Source organism: Canis lupus, chromosome 3 (assembly GCF_048164855.1).
Source record: "Canis lupus baileyi chromosome 3, mCanLup2.hap1, whole genome shotgun sequence".
Lineage (NCBI taxonomy): Eukaryota > Metazoa > Chordata > Mammalia > Carnivora > Canidae > Canis > Canis lupus.
Genome location: NC_132840.1, coordinates 57,823,730 through 57,842,618, shown reverse-complemented (window position 1 = coordinate 57,842,618; position 18,889 = coordinate 57,823,730). Strand labels below are relative to the sequence as shown.

Genomic DNA, 18,889 nt, shown 5'->3' with positions numbered 1-18,889 from the left:
GCGTTCACAGCCCAGTGCAGAAGACAGGCATCTCAGGAAGCTGTCGGCACCAATCAGGATGATTGGCAGGTGCAGTCTCCCAGTAGCATGGGGCTGAGGAGCCCAGCCAGGGGTTGCGGCGGGGAGGCAGGAGCGTCCACACGGGCAAAGAAAGGCACGGTGCCCAGAGGAAGGGGTGGTGTAGGAACAGGTTATAGTTAAGGCAGTAACGTGTGCAGAAGTCCGAGTTTCCAAGAGACCAGGGATCCTACAAATAGAGTGGTGTGGCCAGAGCAGGGACAGAGGTGGGTGAAGCTGCCGAGCGCCGGGCTGGGGAAGATGAGAGGAAACAAACTGTCAAGTGTACGGAACCCAGATCAGTGATGAGCGCCTGGAGGAGTCTGAGCAGCTACCGCAGTCAGGTGCAGGGAGAAGCGTCCAGTTGGAAAATGGGTGGACAGAGCAGAGCCTGCAGGTAGGATGGGGTCTGCAGTCCGGGGAGAGCTGGTGGTGAGAGGACAAGAGTCGTGGCTCCGAGGATAGAATGCTCAGAGATGTCAGCAATGTAACAATAGGCGCTGGGATGGGCCAGCTGCTGGGATGGGAGGGGCACTGGCCAGCCACAAACCCCCTGGAGCAAGGCTAAAGGGGCCTTGCTGCCCCAGTTGGGGGTCTGAACCAAAACCATGTCCATCTGAGTAAGTCTGAGGAGGGAGAGCCCAGAATTCAAGGAGGGTAGCCAAGGGAGCTCAGGATGTGCTGGGGAAGGAAGCTCAGAGGAGTCTGCAGAGGGGCAGCCCACGCTTAGCCCTTGACGGGGGTCCCACCACCCCTCCCCATCCACCGTGGTCTTGGGTCCTCCCAGGAGGACCAGAGGGCACAGGAGGCACACACGCAATCCCTGAGGTCCCCAGGCATCTGCTGGGGGGGCGGGGTGTCTGACACGCAGACAAGGGAGCCTGGAGGGAGTGGCCCGCCCTGACCGGCACGCCCGGGTGAGTATCCGCCACAAGTGGCTGCCAAGAAAGCAATTGTCTTCTCCGACTACATTAATAGGACTTTAGTGTCAGGATCAATGTGGCTGAGAATCCCACTGCACTCAGCACTTGTCAAGCTGCGCCCGGAGCACAGATGCTGCAGGAAGCTGGGGACTCAGATGCGTTCCCAGGGCGGTGGCAAGGGGATGCTTCCCCAAACTAGCTCTAAAAGCCCTGTGCTTCCCCTTTGGGGTGACAGTGGCCCCACCTCGGCAGCTGCAGGGTCTGTCTCCCCCGGGATGATCTCGGAATTGCCCCAGAGGCTCTGAAACAGGCAAGAATGCAGGTCCAACGTTGGCCACATCACCTTATTTTATGGTAAGTCCCGACTTCAGATTTATATGTGAGATCTGATGATTTGGGGGCCTCAGGGCTCAGCGGTTGAGCATCTGCCTTTGGCTCAGGGTGTGACCCCAGGGTCCCAGGATTGAGTCTCACATCGGGGTCCCCATAGGGAGCCTGCTTCTCCCTCTGCCTGTGTCTCTGCCTCCCTCTCTCTGTGTGTCTCTCATGAATAAATAAATAAAATCTTAAAATTAAAAAAAAGAAATCTGATGATTTTGAGGTGTGGCTCTAAATGTTCCTAAAAACCCCCGTATAAGTCAAATGTCATCTGTGGACTGGGTCGAGCCTGCAGCCTCCACCCCGACCCCCATGACTTCCGTCCATCCAGGACCTCTGGACAGAGGCTACGGGGGACGGTGCCACCTGTCCAGGTACCCAAGTGCCCCCGTAGGGGGTGCTTCCCAGGGTGGGCCTAGCATCTGAGCTGGTAGACTGAGCAAAGTACGTTGCCCCCCCCACTACCCCAGTGGGGACAGGCCTCCTTCCAGCCCACTGAGGCCTGAACAGAACAGAAGGCGGAGGACAGAGGAATTTACCCCTGCACCTGTCTCATCCCCTTGCACAGGGAGCTCCTCTCTCTGTGAGCCTACTCTTCACCATAAATGATTTAGTAATTAAACGACTGCATACACGTCCAAATCTATCCCTAGACATGTCCCGTTGCTCTGCCCCTCTGGGGATCCCTGCCTAGCAGGACCTCCCTTTGACAGATGAGGACAACTGAGGATGGGCACACATAGCTCGGCACCTGCGACCTCCGTCGAATTGCCCTTCCTCTGCTTTTTCCCCAAACACAGCCTCTCCCTGGTCCCCGAATTTGACCCCTAACACCTGAGCCCCTGTCTTTGCACCTAGGATCCCAGCACCCTGAAACACTGAAACACTGGTGAACTGTCTCCCTGGGGTCCCCAGCGTGATGTTAGCCCTACGCAGAGACCCTTTCCCATGACCAGATCTTGTCTCTCTGGGGCTCATCCCAGGACCCTGGGGTCACGGCCTAAGCCAAAGGTGGACGTTCAACCACTGAGCCACCCAGGTGGCCCCAGTCAGATGAATCTTAAGGCTATGAAATCAGGGGTCAGGAGAGCTGTGCTCCTGTCCATTTCGAAGAGATCTTTACCCCACTCCCCCTCCGAGAGGGCTCACAGCCCCTCGCGCCCTCATTGAAGCATGTCACTCAGCCCCTGCATCTGACTCACCATCTCCTTTCCAACACAGCAACTCTGTGGTTGTGACATTGGGCAGATCTGGATAATCCAGGATCATCTCACTTTGAAATCCTAAATGTTATCACGTCAAAAAAAAAAAAAAAAGGCTCCTTTGCCACCAAAGGCCACTCATTCACAGGCTCTGGGAATTTGCACACGGACATCCTTATCCTGCTCTCCTCATCCTTAGGTCAGGATGCTTCCCCTTCCTGACAGACTCATCTAGCATGTGGGCGGGTCAGTGGTTCCAACAGGCCTGCAGACAGACAGAGTGCCATGTGACGGAAATTCAGATCATGTGCGTGCTTGTGCGCGAGTGTCTGCATGGACAAGTGAGCGTGTTTGCGCATGCCACCATGCGAGGGCCGTGTGCTGGCCCCCAGGTATGGCTTCTGCTCACATACTCACATGCGCCGCTGCCCGGGCCCTGCACTCAGAAATGTGGGGTTGGCATCTACCCCCGCCCCTGGTCACTCACCAGATTGGATTAGCTGTGGGCAGAGCCCATTGAACAAATGCACCTCCTAGCCTTGATTTACTGGAAGAAAACAAGAAATGTTTTCCTTTCTGGGAAGGTATCACTCTCCGCCAGAGCTTTCCGTGCTACCAGTCTAGGGCCAGGGGGTGTGCTGCTGGGAATCCCAGCGTCAGAGCCCCCCGGACCAACAGCAGCCGCGGCCGGGAGCTCATTCAGCCCAGGGAGGGCCGACGGCGCCAACAGGCAATGCCACCTGCTTGGAGAGAAACAGGCACCAGGAGCCTGGACCCCAACTCCAGGGACCCAGGAGTCTGGGGACCCGCGAGGCTGAGACTGTCACCAGCAAGCAACGGGGCCTCCTTGGGTGCCATCTCCTCAGCCCCGCACCCCTGGGTCCCACCTTGAGCAGGAGTTCTGGGTGGAGCCGCACTGGCCAGGAAGCCACAGCAGAGCCAAAGCGTCCATAAGTGAGTGGAGCTTGCGGAATCGGGCACATGCATGCGGCTCAGGGAGCAATCTCTTGGTTCAGACTCCCAGCTCCATCACTGCTCACTAGCTTGAGGATCTGAGCTGCTCTGTTCCTCAGTTTACTCGTCTGTAAGATGGAAACTAAACCAAAATGAAAACTAAACCTACCTTGTATGGTTGTTAAGGAAATTGATGGGATGCTGTGGACAAAGCCATTCGCACAGTGCTTAGCTGGTAACAACACCTGCACAGCCTCACCTCTGCCTTCCCCGGTCTGGGATTGAACCTTATGCAGTCCTGCGGGGAGGGGCAGAGGGGCCACTAAGCTAAGCAGGACAGTCAGCGCATCCATCCCACGGCAAAATGAAGGTCATGGTCACATAGGCCCCAGAAAGTCCAGCACACAAGCTGGGCTTCTCTCTCTCTCTAGGCAAAGCTCCCGGGAGCTACTCCCAGGCTACAACATATCAGCTCAGCCCTCAGTTCCTGGCCAGGCCTGAGTGGACAGAGGACGCCGGACACTAGGGCGGGAGGAGCAGAAGTGTCAGCGTGGCCTCAGGCATGTGACATCCTCCCCTCCAGCCATGGCTTCTTCCTCTGTCAGTGCAGCAAGAGTACAGCCATACTGAGGGCAGCAGCCATGTCCTATGCTGCAGTGGAAAATTTGGAACCTCGCCTTAACCTCCCTCATTGAGGTTTGCTTACAGAGCTTTCCAGCTAAGGGCAGAAGCAGAAACCCTCAGGTGACGCCCGCAGAGAACAGCACCTCCAGCCCGCTGGAAGTAGCTCAATGTAACCAAGCTCACCAGGCCGCTGGAGAGACAATTCTGTGCACCTGAGTTTCCTTGTCCCCTTACTGGTCACACGTAATAAAAGCCCCTTGCTTCCCACAACAAACAGGTGTCCGCTGGCTTGTTGCTTGCCAAGTGGTGAACCTGCTGCATTCGGTAACAGGCCACTATCCTCTGGGCACGTTGGGCCAGTTGCAAACAACAGAATCTGCCATCTGAATGGTTTCACCTGAGAAGGGACTTATTAGCATGGAGACAAAACTGACCCTTGAGGCACCTGGGGGGCTCAGCGGTTGAGCCCAAGCTCCCTGCCTCAGACCTGGAGTTTTAGGTTCTCCCCACCTCCTCCCTGCCCCGCTCGGCTCTCCCAGGTCCCCTCCTGGCCTTCCCAATCCACCCTCCTTCAGCGCCACCCACCTCCCTGCCCAAACCGTTACCAGAAGCCCGAGAAGGAGCACAGTTCAATGGGAAAATCAGCCCAAACAATTGTCTGACCAAATTGACTTGTCAGTCACCTGCCCAGACAGGGCCCGGGAGGATCACCTGATCTCCACAGAGGAAAGAGTGATTTGTAAGCTTTGAAGCCAGGAGGAAAAACACACAGAAAAGGCCCATCACAGCGAGAATGGCTCAGGCTGGGTTTCCATAGCAATGCTTCAGGGGGAGCACGCACTGCCAGCATGACTCAGAGCCGCACCAGCCATCGCCAGCTCCACGCCACCCGGCAACAAGGGCCCCCTCCAAAGCCACCCGTCCTCAGACCCTGAATCAGAGCAAACATCCTCCCGGAATCCCTCTCACCCCTTCTTCAGGGCCCGTGATGATTTGGGAGAGAAATCCTCAAATCCGGTTCATACGACGCATTGAAAATCCATGTGATCTCCTCCTCAAGTCGCTACTCTGCCCTAAGCCTCGTCACTGAAATAAGAATAAAAATAGTCCTTCTGCACGGCACCTTTGTAAGCATTAAATAGTATAACATGGGACTTAATACATGGGAACAGATCTACCTTCAGTTTGTACAGCCCTCTACAGTTTGCAAAAAGCTGCACGCCCAGTATCTCATGGGAATCTGCCCTGACACCCCCATCTTGGCTGGTGCGGGGGTGGGTGTAGCGCCTCATGATTTTCCTGAGGTCCTGCCGTGTAGTGACAGCACGGACAGGTCTTCACAAGTGACTCAGGACTCCCCGTCGAGCAGGCTTTTCAAACTATTATTTAGATGTTTGGGGAAACAGTTAAATTGTGAAGAAGCAAACATGAAACATCTGATTCAGAAGATAAGATGTCAAGTGAGTCCAGTGTGTTGGTAGAGAAAGGGCATAGGGCCAAGGGCAGGTCCTGGCACACAGGCTCTGCGGGGCGAGCAGAAGTATACGGGGAAGGCAGGCTGCCAAAGCAAAGCAGTAGCTGCCTCTTTCACCTGGTTTTCCTCTATGTTGGACACTGCAGAGTGTTTACACTGGAAAATCCTGTGTAATCTTCCATAAAGTCTTATGCAACAGGTGCTTCTTTCAGTTAGAATGTTAGGTTGCAAGTAATAATATTTTATAAAAATATATATATATATTTACTCATGAAAGGAGCCTCCAGCCAAGAAGATGCTGTAAGTTCATGCTCTGGAATCTCCCTCCGATCCCAACACATGGCACTCATAGATAAAATATAAATAGTGAGAACAGAAAGGACAAAGCTAAATTCAAAGGCAAGATAAATTTCTTTCTGGATCAATGTTGTAGAAAAATAGAGAAAGGATTGGCTGGGTTGTAGGTGTGTTGGGAGCCAGGCAGAGGGGGCTGGGAGACCTGCCCTGTGGGGTACAAATGCCACACATGATGCAAATATTTGATGCAGACTTGCTGGGCCTGGCCTGGGGCTCCCTGACAAGGACGAAGTGAAAAACAGACTATACTGTGCCTCAGTCCAAGGTTGGGGTCCATCTGAAGTCCCAAGGGTAGGAAGATGGGAGAAGGAAGGTGCAGCCTTCCCGCCGGGACCCGGGAAAAGCAGCCAAGCTGATGGATCTGCATCCTCTCCCACCTCCTCAAAGAACTGCCCCCTTAGCTTCATGGTGAGCCTGGGTCCTTGGACAGGGCCTCAGTGGAAAAGACCACAAAAGTGGTCTCCATGTGGCAGAGCAGATGGAGGGGCTTCCCACTCAACGTAATCCCACAAAGCCAAGTTCTGAAACATGGGAGCAAGTCTAGCACTAAGAAAAACAGCCAACAAAGCCAATACTCAGGAGGTTAATTCACTCCAGACCAACAATGGGAATGCCTGGGTGGCTCAGTGGTTGAGTGTCTGCCTCTGGCTCAGGCTGCGGGGTTCCTGGGGTCCTGGGATTGAGTCTCACATCAGGCTCCCCACAGGGAACCTGCTTCTCTCTCTGCCTGTGTCTCTGCCTCTCTCTGTGTGTCTCTCATGAATAAATAAATGAAATCTTTAAAAAAAAAAAAAAAAAGGATTAGAGCAACCAGAACATAACTGCTTTGAATTTTTAGGATCCACAACGGATAAAGGAAGAAATAACATGAATAATAACCATAAGAAATTATGAAACAAAAGCAAGCAGAAATGAAACAAGGTCAGAGCTATTTTTAAAAGAAGAGCCTGCTAGAAATGCCAAACACAAAGCAGGCACTTAGGTTATCTTTTTCAGTAGAGGGGATAAATACGAGAGGACAAAGTCAAAGAGAGAATGAACACATTGGAGAGTGGCACTGTTATAGTGACTCAGAATACAACTCAGAGAATTAAGGAAATAAAACTATGGAAGAGTTGCCTCTTTGATTCTGGCTCAAATACATGTCTAACCTGACTCCCAGAATTACCAGAAAACAATTTTCAAAGATAAGGGCTCCAGATCTTCCAGGAGTGAAGAAAAATCTGAATCCTCTAATTGAATACATATAGAAGGCTAAATAAAATACACCATCAAACCACATCTAATAGTGAAACTAAAGAACATCTGAAATAAAGAAAATGTTGGGGCACCTGTATGGCTTACCCAGTTAAGCATCTGACTCAATTTTGGCTCAGGTCATGACCTTGGGGTCCCTGAGACCGAGCCCCAAGTTGGGCTCCATGCTCAGTGAGGAGTCTGAGATTCTCTCCCTCTGCTCCTCCACCTGCTTGTGCATGCTCTCTCTCTCTCAAATAAATAAATTAAATGTAATTTTAAAAACTATCAGGAAAAAAGCAAAAAGCAAATTAACTACAAAAATAAAACAACATAATGATGGCAGACTTCTTAATGTCACAATGGACAATGGGAAGAAATGGAGTCGTATCCTCAAAGGGCTGAGCAAAATAATGGTGGTCTAGACTTACATCCCCAAGCATTCAAGATCGTAAGTGAAATCAAGACAGTTCCAAACACAAAAAAAATTAAGTGTTTACCACCCAAGAAAACTAACCAAAAGAATTAGCAAAGATTATATGTCAACCAGAAGGAAGTGAAATCAAATGGGAAGAGTGTGAGTATCCCATAGGAAACAACGCGGAACTTAGAAATTGGTAAAATATTTTGAAAATGTGTATTGATCACCAAATAATGCCATTTAATTATTATGTAATTACTAAATTATAATAATGGTTAGACAAAAGATACAGGAGTTTTATGGATAAAATATGTCAAGGTCTTCTCTAAGGAGAATAGAAATAGTAATGAAAGACCTTTGACTTTTTTAGAAAAATTAACAGTAAAAAGTAAATAAGCACTAAACATCAAAAAAGTTGTTGCAAAAGAATAGCAATAAAATGCATCATTTTTGCCCCAGCAGGAGAAGGGAGACATGGGGGAAAGAAAACTTTGCCAATCTAACCACAAAACATACTACTAAAAAGTAGAAAACAAGAGTCAAGAAAAACACAGACTAAGAAGATAAGCATAAGACACCAATAATCACCAAAAAATAAATGTAAGTAGATCAGATTCACCTGTTACAGACTAACAGGCTATCAAGTTGGACTTTTTTTTTTAAGATTTTATTTACTTATTTATGGGAGACACGGGAGGGGGGGTGCGGAGAGAGAGAGAGAGAGGCAGAGACACAGGCAGAGGAGGAAGCAGGCCCCATGCAGAGAGCCCGATGTGGGATCACGCCCTGAGCCAAAGGCAGATGCTCAACCGCTGAGCCACCCAGGCATCCCAGGTTGGATTTTTTAAATCCAAGTATGCGTGTCACTTACAAGTGACAGGGAAAAGTTAAAATAAAGGGACATATACACACACACAAACCACTACCAGGTAAAGATTATAAGGAAGCAAAAGGGCACCTGGGTAGCTCAGTGGGTTGAGCATCTGCCTTGGACTCAAGTCATGATCTCAGGGTCCTGGGATCAAGTCCTGCATCAGCCTCCCTGCTCAGCAGGGAATCTGCTTCTCCCTCTTACCCTGCCTCTCCGCTACTTGTGCTCTCCTGTGCTCCCCCTACCCCCTGTCTCTCAAATAAGTAAATACAATCTTTAAAAGAAAAGAAAAATTAAAAGTAAATGAGCTCCTTACCTCCCTGGAGAATCTAGGAAAAGAATATCCAAATCAAAAAACAAAATAAGAAAAATGTCCACAGAAATTAATGGAATGGCAAACATATTACAGAGGATCAAACCAAAACATGACTCTGGGGGAAAAAAAAGTAATGAAACAGACAGGGCTCCAACCTGGAAAAAAGATACAATAAGGCTTGAAATCAGCAAAACAAAAAGAAACATAAAAATTCCTATAAATAACTTCAAAACAATAAAAACATAATTTTCTAGAAAAGCTTAAATGACGAGAACTGAGAAAGATTTAGAAAACTTGAGCAAACCAATCAATCATGTGTTACAAATAGAACAGGGAGTCAGACATCTTCCCCTTCTCGAAGGCAGCAGAGCCTCGCTACGGAAGTGAGCTTCAGAAAACCCGCGGGAGATGGGTAACCCCGACTTTACACAACCCCGACTTTACCCTGTTTCACAGGGTATGAGATGGGGCAGGGGGTTGGGTTTGAGCTACTCATCTTACAAAGCTGGTGTGACCTTACCTCCAAAACCAGACAAGGACAGTATGAGGAAGAAACCCAAATGTTCAATGTTTTTGTTAATATGGATTTTTTAATGTTTATTTATTTATTTATTTATTCTAAAGAGAAAGAGAGGGATCCCTGGGTGGCGCAGCGGTTTGGCGCCTGCCTTTGGCCCAGGGCGCGATCCTGGAGACCCGGGATCGAATCCCACATCAGGCTCCCGGTGCATGGAGCCTGCTTCTCCCTCTGCCTATGTCTCTGCCTCTCTCTCTCTCTCTCTGTGACTATCATAAATAAATAAAAATTAAAAAAAATAAATAAATAAATAAAAAAAAATAAAAAATAAAGAGAAAGAGAGCACAAGTAGGGGGAGAGGCAATGGGAGGAGGGAGACGCAGACTCCTCACTGAGTGGGGGAACCCAATGTGGGGCTCGATCCCAGGACCCCAGGGTCACAACCTGAGCCGAAGGCAGACGCTCACCTGCTGAGCTCCCCCGGCGTCCCAGTATTTGTCATTAATTTCAGCTGATACGCTTATCTGCATAGAAAAATATGACCTAGATGCTCGTTGAGGGAGGGAGGGAGGGAATGACACACAGTCTGGTCCGTCTGGTTCAGGCAGAAACAGACAGGAGAACCTGACGTTCCCCAGGACTCAGCTGGGAGGGAGGTGCCGGCTGGCCTGCTCATCCGACCTTGCCGCTATGCAGCCCCCAAAGTCAGGAACGGCCTTTCCATCCTCCTGGTCCTGCTGGATTTTAAATGCTGATATTTTTTCATCATGGGTATTTTGCATTAACTTCGGTTTTAAATACTGCATTCATGATTTTTTTTCAAGATTTTCTTAAAGATTTTATATATTTATTTGACACAGAAAGAGAGCACAGGCAGGGGGAACAACAGACAGAGGCAGAGGGAGAAGCAGGGTCCCCGCGGAGCAGGGAGGCTCCATCCCAGGACCCGGGTTCGTGATCTGAGCCAAAGGCAGACAATGCATCGATGGAGCCCTCGGGTGCCCCCAAATATTGCATTCGAAGATCGTTTGTCTTGGTCACTGAGTTTGGGGTGGCCCCCTGCGAGTCCACACATGTGTGGCTCTCCCGAGCCTGCCCCAGCCCTTCAGAGGCCACCCACCCCCCCCAAAGAGGGGATACTGAGCCTCAGGGCTGAGAGGCGCCCGATCTATTCAGGGATCCCCTGCTTCAGTGCCTCCCACGCAGGCGTCACTGCCATCCTGCGGGCAGACGTGACAAGCCAAGGCTGACAGCCCTGCTGTCTGGGTCGGAGGAGATGGAGCCTTCTCACTGCAAGTGCGAGCGGGCTGGTTTCTTCCTCAGCCATGGGGTGGGGGGGTGTGGGCAGGGGGCAGAGAGGAACCCAGCCGTCACCACGGGGTGGGGGGCAGGGGGAGGTCACAGTCCACAGGGCTACCCACCTCCCACCTTCTGAAAAGCAGCCACACTTACCCAGACCCACAAACCCCCGACCCCACCACCTCCCCGCTGCCCCAGCCCAGGGCACCAGCGTTGGCTGAGCCCCTCCTCACAGGAAACAGGCAGGTCCTCTCACGTGGACATCAGATTGCAGCCACCTCCCGCCCCGTGACCTGGGAGCATCGCTCGGAACCTCCCTGCCATCTTCCGCTTCCTCATGTGCGCACAGGGGACCCAACACCTGCTTCTGGGTGTCACGGAAGGCCCCTGTAGGGATGCTGCCCACAGGAGCTGGGCTCGACGCCTGCCCCACAGTGGGCTCCGCGTGCAGCAGCCACAGCCCTCGACTAGCTATCGTCAAGGCTATTAAATCAGGAGGACACGAGCTGTGTGACGTCGAGGGGGGTGACACGGGCAATCACTTCACTCTGACAGTAGGGTTTTAGGCAGAGGCGGCTCAGAAGCTGGATTTGAGGATGTGAGAGTCTCCGCGGATAGAGAGGGGCACAGGGATGGGCCTCCCCACCACCCCGAGATGGACAGGCAGACCTGGAGGGCAGGGTGGGGCAAAGGGCACAGGACGGTGGAGGGACACCCACAGTGGTGACCCCACGGATGGCTGAGGGGCACGATGGGGCAAGAGGCCCCGGTGGCCATTGGGGGGCGGCCCCCAGAGTCCATTACCTCTGTCCACTACCCATGACCCAGAGCGTGAGGTCCCCGAAGCAGATGCTGGTGGGAACCACGTCCTGGGCCCCGGTGCCCCCCACCCCTGCACCCTATCCATTGAGCCAGCATACCAGCAAAGGCTGATGCTCCCCCAGCAGGAGAAGACACCCCGCAGCCCCACACCACTTGATTGCATTCACATCGGGGCTCAGCCTGACACACAGCTCCTCTCAGGTCTCAGGCCTTCAGACTCAGCCAGAAGCTAAACCATCAGCTTTCCTGGCTCTAGCTCAGCGACTCACCCCGCAGGCCGTGGGACGTGTCAACCTCCATAACCACGCAGCCATTCCTTGTACACGTATGTGGGGTGAGTGTGCATGCATCCCAGTACATGCAGCTGAGCCACGGCCTCTGCTCACACCTGGAAGGGCAGGAGGAACACGGCCAGGAAGTCCTCTCTTCTCCCTGCTCCCAGGACCCGCTATCCCAGGAGAAGGGCTTCTCCTTGCATTATAGCAACAAGATTTAAGGCGTAGGTTTGAGCATTAAGGGAGAAAACAGACAGCATGACCTCCTGGCCTCTGGTCCAAGGCTACTGGGGCTTGAGGAGCTTGGAAGGGGGAAGCCATCCACGGGGTGCAACCGGTTGGCTTGCACTTCTGGACGGCCTCGGGCATCCTAAGGACGGAACGACGTCCTGGAGTCCTGCAATTGTACTGTCCTTGCCTGGAGAAGAGGAGGCATGAGACAGGAAGAAGAGGGTGGGAGTGGACCCCCAAGCAGCTGCCTGGAAGGGACATACGGGCCCCTGTCTGCCCCCTAAGGAGAGACAGTCTGCTCCGTAAGGCAGCAGCACCAGGATGGTCTGGGAGGACTTGATGTTGCAAAGACTGTCCTCAAAAAAAAAAAAAAAAAAAAAAAAAGACTGTCCTCAGCCAGCAAAGCCAAGCAGGCCTGGGGGGAGGGGGGGAGGGGCTGGTGGCAACCCAGAAGCGCCCCCTGCAGGTCTGTGCGCAGAGCACACACCAGACACCAAGCCTGGCAGTCCCCAGGGAAGGAGATATTGCCAGAAGCCCAAAGCAGGGACCAGACCAAGGGAATCACACAGGTCGGAAGCCAGATGGAGCAGGGCTGCAGGCCTGGCAGGTGCGGATGGAGGCAGCACCCCCATCGGCACCTCCAGCAGCCCTGCTCGGCCCAATGGGCTCACATGGTCATGTCAGCCACAGGGCAAGGACCCGCAGTCCAGCAGTGCTTGGCGCATGATGGTCTCAGGAAGCACCAGGGGAGTTTCCAGCGCACTCTCCATGAGAGGGAATGGGAGACACATCCAGGGCATGATGCTGCTGGCCGGCGGAACCCAACCCATCCTGTCCCCTTCTGTCCTGTGCAGGGCCCATTTCCCAAGAACTGCCTCACCCGTGCCCCCGCTTGGCCGGCTCAGACACCAGCAAGGGGACCAGCAGCCAAGGTCATGCCTGATGGCAGCCCCTCAGCTCAGCTCTCAACTCACTCCCATGTGGCCCATCAGCCAAGCCAGGGAAGACCTGGACATGGCAGCTCAGAACCAGCAACCTTCCCACTTGGCGGGGGCCACAGAAACCTTGGCAGGTGCCAGCACACAACCCAACAGGGAGTCCATCGGGAGGACTCGGGGAACCTGCTCACTGGGCCGGAGTGTCAGCAAACTTCCAAGTGTCTACTCCATCTCCCTTGACGGACAGCACCCAGCTGGCCCATCACAGGGACCCACAACGGCCCACCCCAGAGCGCTCCACTGGACAGAATTCTTCATGGTCTCTCCCGTAGCCACTTCATCGCTTCCGCTCAGACACCCTGTCATAGTGACCATGGTAATGAACACGCGGTGTCCACAGAAAGACAAGTTAGGTGCCCTTTAAGACGAGTCATCCCATCTGTCCCTATGGAAGAGCCGTCTCTGGGCCCGGATTGATGGCGAAGGCAGATTGTCGGTGAACTGCTCTGCTCCACACAGCCCTGATCCTGGCCTTGGAGGCAAGCATGCACCCACCTGAGTACTGGCGACAGCCAGCATGGGAGCTCACCAGGCCCCCGGAACAGCTGTGACTCCCCAGGAAGCTCACACCGCAGCTTCACGCAGGGCCCTAGGGTCAGGGAGGATGTGGGGCAGCAAGGGGGGCTGTGGCAGCTTAGCTCCAGGTTTCAGAATCCCCTTTTTTTTTTTAAGGAAGGAAGGATTTCTTTTTTAAGATTTTACTTATTCATGAGAGACACACAGAGAGGCAGAGACACAGGCAAAGGGAGAACCAGGCTCCCTGAGGGGAGTCCGATGCGGGACTCGATCCCAGGACCCCAGGATCACTCCCTGAGTTGAAAGCAGATGCTCAGCTGCTGAGCCACCCAGGTGCCCCCAGAATTCCCTATTCTGCAAAGGTTCCAAATTTAAGGTGGATCCAGGAGGAATAGGCAGGAGAGTCAGGAAGCAGAATAAAACACCAGCCGTTATTCCCCAAAGGTCCATGAAGGAACTCCACACACAATGTTGCAGCAGCCAGCTCATCCTGTGGGCGCAGGTGGTGGCCGGAGCGGGGAGGTGGGGGGAGCATCTGGCCTGCCTCCTCCAGCTCCTGCAAGAAAAGGGTGCCGGCTGGCCTCTTCTCCCGACTGGACGCCATGAGCAGCACACACAGTCAACAGCATGCTGGCAATTGTTGCTTGGCAGGCGCCGCTTGGACCTGAGTACTGGTCAATGTTCTTGTTGATGGCAGCAAGTAAGACACAGTGAAATCCTTGCTAAGTTGGAAGATAATTTTGAATCCTGGGAGCGTTATTGCCTTTGTTTGTGACATAACCAGTTTTCTGACAGCAACCTTGAGCCATGAAGAAGCAGTGAGTTTAATTTTCTGAATGTCTTTCTCCTACACGAGCCTAGACAATCAACCATAATATGAATCAAAGCCTGATTTTAGCATCTGCCAATGTCTGTGGCATAAATACTCCCACCAGGGTGCTCATTTAAAGCAACCAACGTGATATTCCTGAACATGCGGTTGGGAAGAGATGCGATTGGTGGCACGTTGTTCGTTGTATGGTATTTCCACCATATGCATTCAATAGACATTAAAAAAAAAAAGCGTATGTGATAATAAGACATAACAAAATCATCAGGAAGTGATGAGTTCTCAGGACATATCACCTTTGTTATTCATGCAATTTACTTAATATGAGTTTATATAATTAAACTTTCAGTGGTGGCTGTGTTTAACAAATGGATCGCAAGATTCCTGAAAATGTCCTAATGAGCCCCACATGTGGGGACAAGCCAGCTATGGCACTTCCCTGGTTTCCGGTTGTCTTCATGGCTTGCGGCTCTCCCCAGTTGGAGGTCCCGGCTCCCCAGTGGCCGTGAATCCCAGTCACAGCCAATCTGTCCTTTGTTAGCATTTACTTGCTCATTCATTCCTCATTCATTCGTTTGCATACTGAGCATTCTGTGCTGAGCCTCAGGTAGGACACTGAGGGCACAGGGGTAAAAACAGATGCTTTTCCTAAACACGGTGTGGTGCCCTGGAATGGATTCTGGGACAGGAGGGGAAAAGCGGGGGTGGGGGGTGAGCAACATTAGAAAACCTGGTGAAATCTGAAAATAGTCTCTAGTAGAGTTCATGGCATTGGGCCGCAGAGGACACCTTTCCTTATTTTAACCAAAAGCACCTAGTTCTGTGACATAATAACACCAGAGGAAGTGGGTAAAGGGGGCACAGAAACTCTCTGTTTACCTCTGCAACTTTTATGTAAAAAAAGATTATTCTAAAATGAGGTGGGTTTTCTTTTTTAATGACTGATATATTTATTTGAGAGAGACAGAGAAAGCGAGCAAGTAGGGTAAGGGGCAGAGGGAGAGGGAGAGAATCTCAAGCAGACTCCTTGCTAAGCACAGAGCCCAGGTAGGGCTCCATCTCTTGACCCTGAGATCATGACCTGAGCCGAAACCAAGAGCTGGATGCTTAATCAACGGAGCCACCCAGGAGCCCCGAAAATGAGTTTTATTTTTAAAATGTGAAAAAGAAAAAAAGAGCGAACCCAGATGCTTCCCATCCCCACCAAGGCCAGGGCCAGTCAGATGAGGGACAGGCCAGAGCAAGGCAAGGCATCTCTTCTAGGAAGGAGGCTCAGGAGTGAGCAATTGCTCAGAATTCTGAGGAGAAACTAAGCCCAGAACTTGAACATACTGAGGTCCCGGGCTCAGGACCTGGTGCTTGGCTTGTCCTTGCATGCAAGGGGTGCTGCTTTGGGAGAATCCAAATGTCCCGAGCGAGTGAGATGTGCACTTTGCTGCTTTTGCTCCACGTTGGTGACTCGTTCTGGGAACACTTGGCCTGGTCCCCACGGGAAACTCTAAGGAGCCACCACCCATTGCCTCTTGGGGCAGCGCAGCCACTGGACATTTGTCTGGCCATAGGGATTGGCTGCTCCTGCTCATTGATAGAGCAGCAGGAAATGAGGCTAAAAACCACCAGAAGGGACAGGAAAGAGTGGAGAGGCGGCCTAAGCTGAAGTAAGGAAGGGCTGGTCTTGGCGCCATGCTTGGCCGAGGCTGGCAGATCCCCACCTGCAGCCCAGCGGGTGATGTGTGACTGAGAACACAGATGTGGACCGGGCACATGAGAACACACATGTGGACCGGGCAGCTGTTGCCTCAAGAGTCGCTGTGGGGAGCACCTGGAGCCACAGGCAACTCACAGGAAGAGAATCCCCGTCCCTGCAAAGAAATGGATCAGTCCAGCGATCCAAACCAGCAGGTACAGCGTCTCACACACAGATGACACAACATCATGTCGTGCTGGGCCACGGGTCGTGCTTCCCAGTCCTACCAGCACAGGCACACGGAAGTCAGACAGACCGTGCTGGATGGAGTCACCCTAAGGTTGTTTTTTAATGATCCAAAAGCTCCAAGAGATTTGCTGAGCTTTTTAAAAATATGGCTAGCTGAGGGGTGCAGCAAGGGGAGTTTAACCACATATTTTTAAATTTATTTATTCCTGAGATACACAGAGAGAGGCAGAGACACAGGCAGAGGGAGAAGCAGGCTCCCTGCGGGGAGCCCGATGCGGAACTCGATCCCAGGACCCCAGGGTCATGACCTGAGCCAAAGGCAGATGCCTAACTGACTGAGCTACCTAGGTGTCCCTGAACCCAAGACTTTAAAGCGTATTTGACTTTTTCTAAACAGAGACAAGAGCCTTTCATTGGTGGCTGCAGCTTGAATCTGGAAGACAATGCTGTAAGTAGAAGAAGAAGGTGGAAAAACAGCTCAGGCAGTTTGCAGATCCTCGGGCTGGGCCCTTGCTGGGCTCTCAGAAGCATCCTTTTCCAGCACAACTGTGCTCTCTCTCTCCCTGGACAAATAAGGACTCAGATGCCTGGTGCCCTTAAGTTCTGTTGCCCAGAAGTGTTGGTGAACGTCACAAATTTTGAAGGTGATGGATGTGCAAGGGCACGGAGCAGATGGCGCCCTCCCTGAGGGAGGAACTCCAAATCCTCTTCCTCCACATGCTCTCCGGTAAGTCCAAGGTCATGCCTCCCTGACCTCAGAGTGGATCAACCAGCTCAAGGCCTGCTGTCGCCTGGGCCTGTTAGTGTGTGGGGACCACCGGGGACCCCTGGGCAGCGGGGTACTGGCCACAGCTCACCCTGCAAGTGCAAGGAAAGAGATGAGAACTTGGCGTCAAACAGCCCTGGGTTCATTTCTCAGCTGTCCCCATTGCTGGCCGAGGGCCTTGGGCAGCCCACATGGCTCTTCCTTGGGGCCTCAGAGTCCTCACCTCTTAAATGGGACAATAGTAACAACTGCCTTGTTAGGATGTTAATGCCCATAAAATGCCTAGCACAGGGTCCAGGCTCAGAAAACACTCCAATAAAGCGAGCTGTTGGAATGTGCCCAGCACTTAGTTTCTGAATCCTCTCATCCCATTCTCTGGTCGGACCTCACAAGGCCTTTATGAGGAAGCTGAGCAGATATGTGCGCCCCCAGCCTCAGACGGGGACGCCCAGCAGTCCTTCACCGCCCAGCAGTCCTTCACCCGAGACCACCCAGCATCAGCTGCGGGGCCAGTACCGAAATCTGTACATGGCTGCTTTAAGTTCTGAGATCATGGCTCCCTCCCTCTTCCTGAGGGGGCCTCTGCCCCACCCCCTACCTATCAGCTGCTGAAAGGGATCAGGAGAGATGAAATCCCCAGGCCCTCCTCACTTAATTCACTTTAGGTGATATTAAAGAAAGCTTCTTTGAGGGATAACATGGCCCAGCTCTTTGCCACCATTCTCCCTGGGAAGAGTTTCCATGGAGAGAGTGCCTGTGTCTCCAGAAGGCCAGCCCCTGGCTCCCTCACCAGGGAGCTGCTATGCACCACTAGAGCAGGAGAAATAAATCCGCTTCCAATCTGCTTCCCCACAGTCCAGAGCCCAGGAAGGACCCACGGCTCCAGCCCCCCATGGAGGCTGGTTGGGCACGTATGAGGCAGGATGGGGGTTGGGGGGGAAGGCGGCAGAAAGGCAGCTGCTGTCATGCCCGAGGGGGGTCTCCTGTGCTCTGGAGAAGCTGGTCCCGTTCAGGGGAGCTCCTCAACCTGTACCAGCAGATGAAGGGTCCCTGCTGACTGGTGTTCAATGGAAACCACTACCATCCATCCTGTTCCCTGATGAGGGATGAAGGCCTGGACCGCTGTCCTCATCAGCACCACGGAGAGCTGCCTGCGGGGCCAGGGGGAGGGGTGGGTGCTCTAGGAGACGAGCTGAGCTCTGGGCCTGGCAGACGAGGGAGGGGGGAGAGAAAGGGAGAGAAGGAGGGGCAGGAGGAGGAGAGAAGGGAGAGAGAGAGGTGGGGGCTAGGAGGGAAGGAGGGGAGGGAAGGAGGAGAAGGGAGGAGGAGAGGGGAGGAGGCAGAGGAAGGGAGAGAGGAAGGGGAGGAGGAGGGGAGAAAGGAAGGAGATGGGGGAGGGGACAGGGAGAAAGAGGGAAGGGTGGGGGCCAAGATGGAGAGGGAGGGGAGGGGAGGGGGAGAGAGGGACAATGAGAGAGAGGGATGGAGGAGAGAGATGGGGAGAGTGAGGGGGGTCACGCAGGGAGAAGAGGGAGGGAAACAGTGAAGGGCAGAGAAGCAGAGACAGAGACCTGGCGACAGTAAAAGCAGAGTGAGAGAGAGACCAGACCGGGTCACCGAGACCACACAGGGAAGGAGAGGGACCAGGTAGAGACCCTGCTCCCCAGGTAGCCCCGGGCAGAGCTTCTTCTGGGCCCTGGGACCTCGATGCCTCACCCCTTCCCTTTCTGAGGCAGGAGCCTATGCACATCCCATCAGGGGTCCTAGCTGTTCCGTGGAGCGAGACCCTGTCAGGGATGGCAGTCTGCGCCTCCTCGTGCATCTGACTCCGAGAGGAACGCTTCGACTAGTAGCTGTGCATGAGCCTTGAGGGATACACTGTTCTTT

The 18,889-nt window shown here is 52.9% G+C and overlaps 1 long non-coding RNA gene across 1 annotated transcript; it reads left to right on the top strand.

Annotated features, from left to right (window-relative positions):
• Positions 1–213: 213 nt before the first annotated feature.
• Positions 214–17,095, top strand: LOC140630805 (uncharacterized). Its single transcript, XR_012028481.1, has 2 exons — positions 214–1,334; positions 12,812–17,095. It is a non-coding gene; the product is annotated as an uncharacterized lncRNA (long non-coding RNA).
• Positions 17,096–18,889: the final 1,794 nt, after the last annotated feature.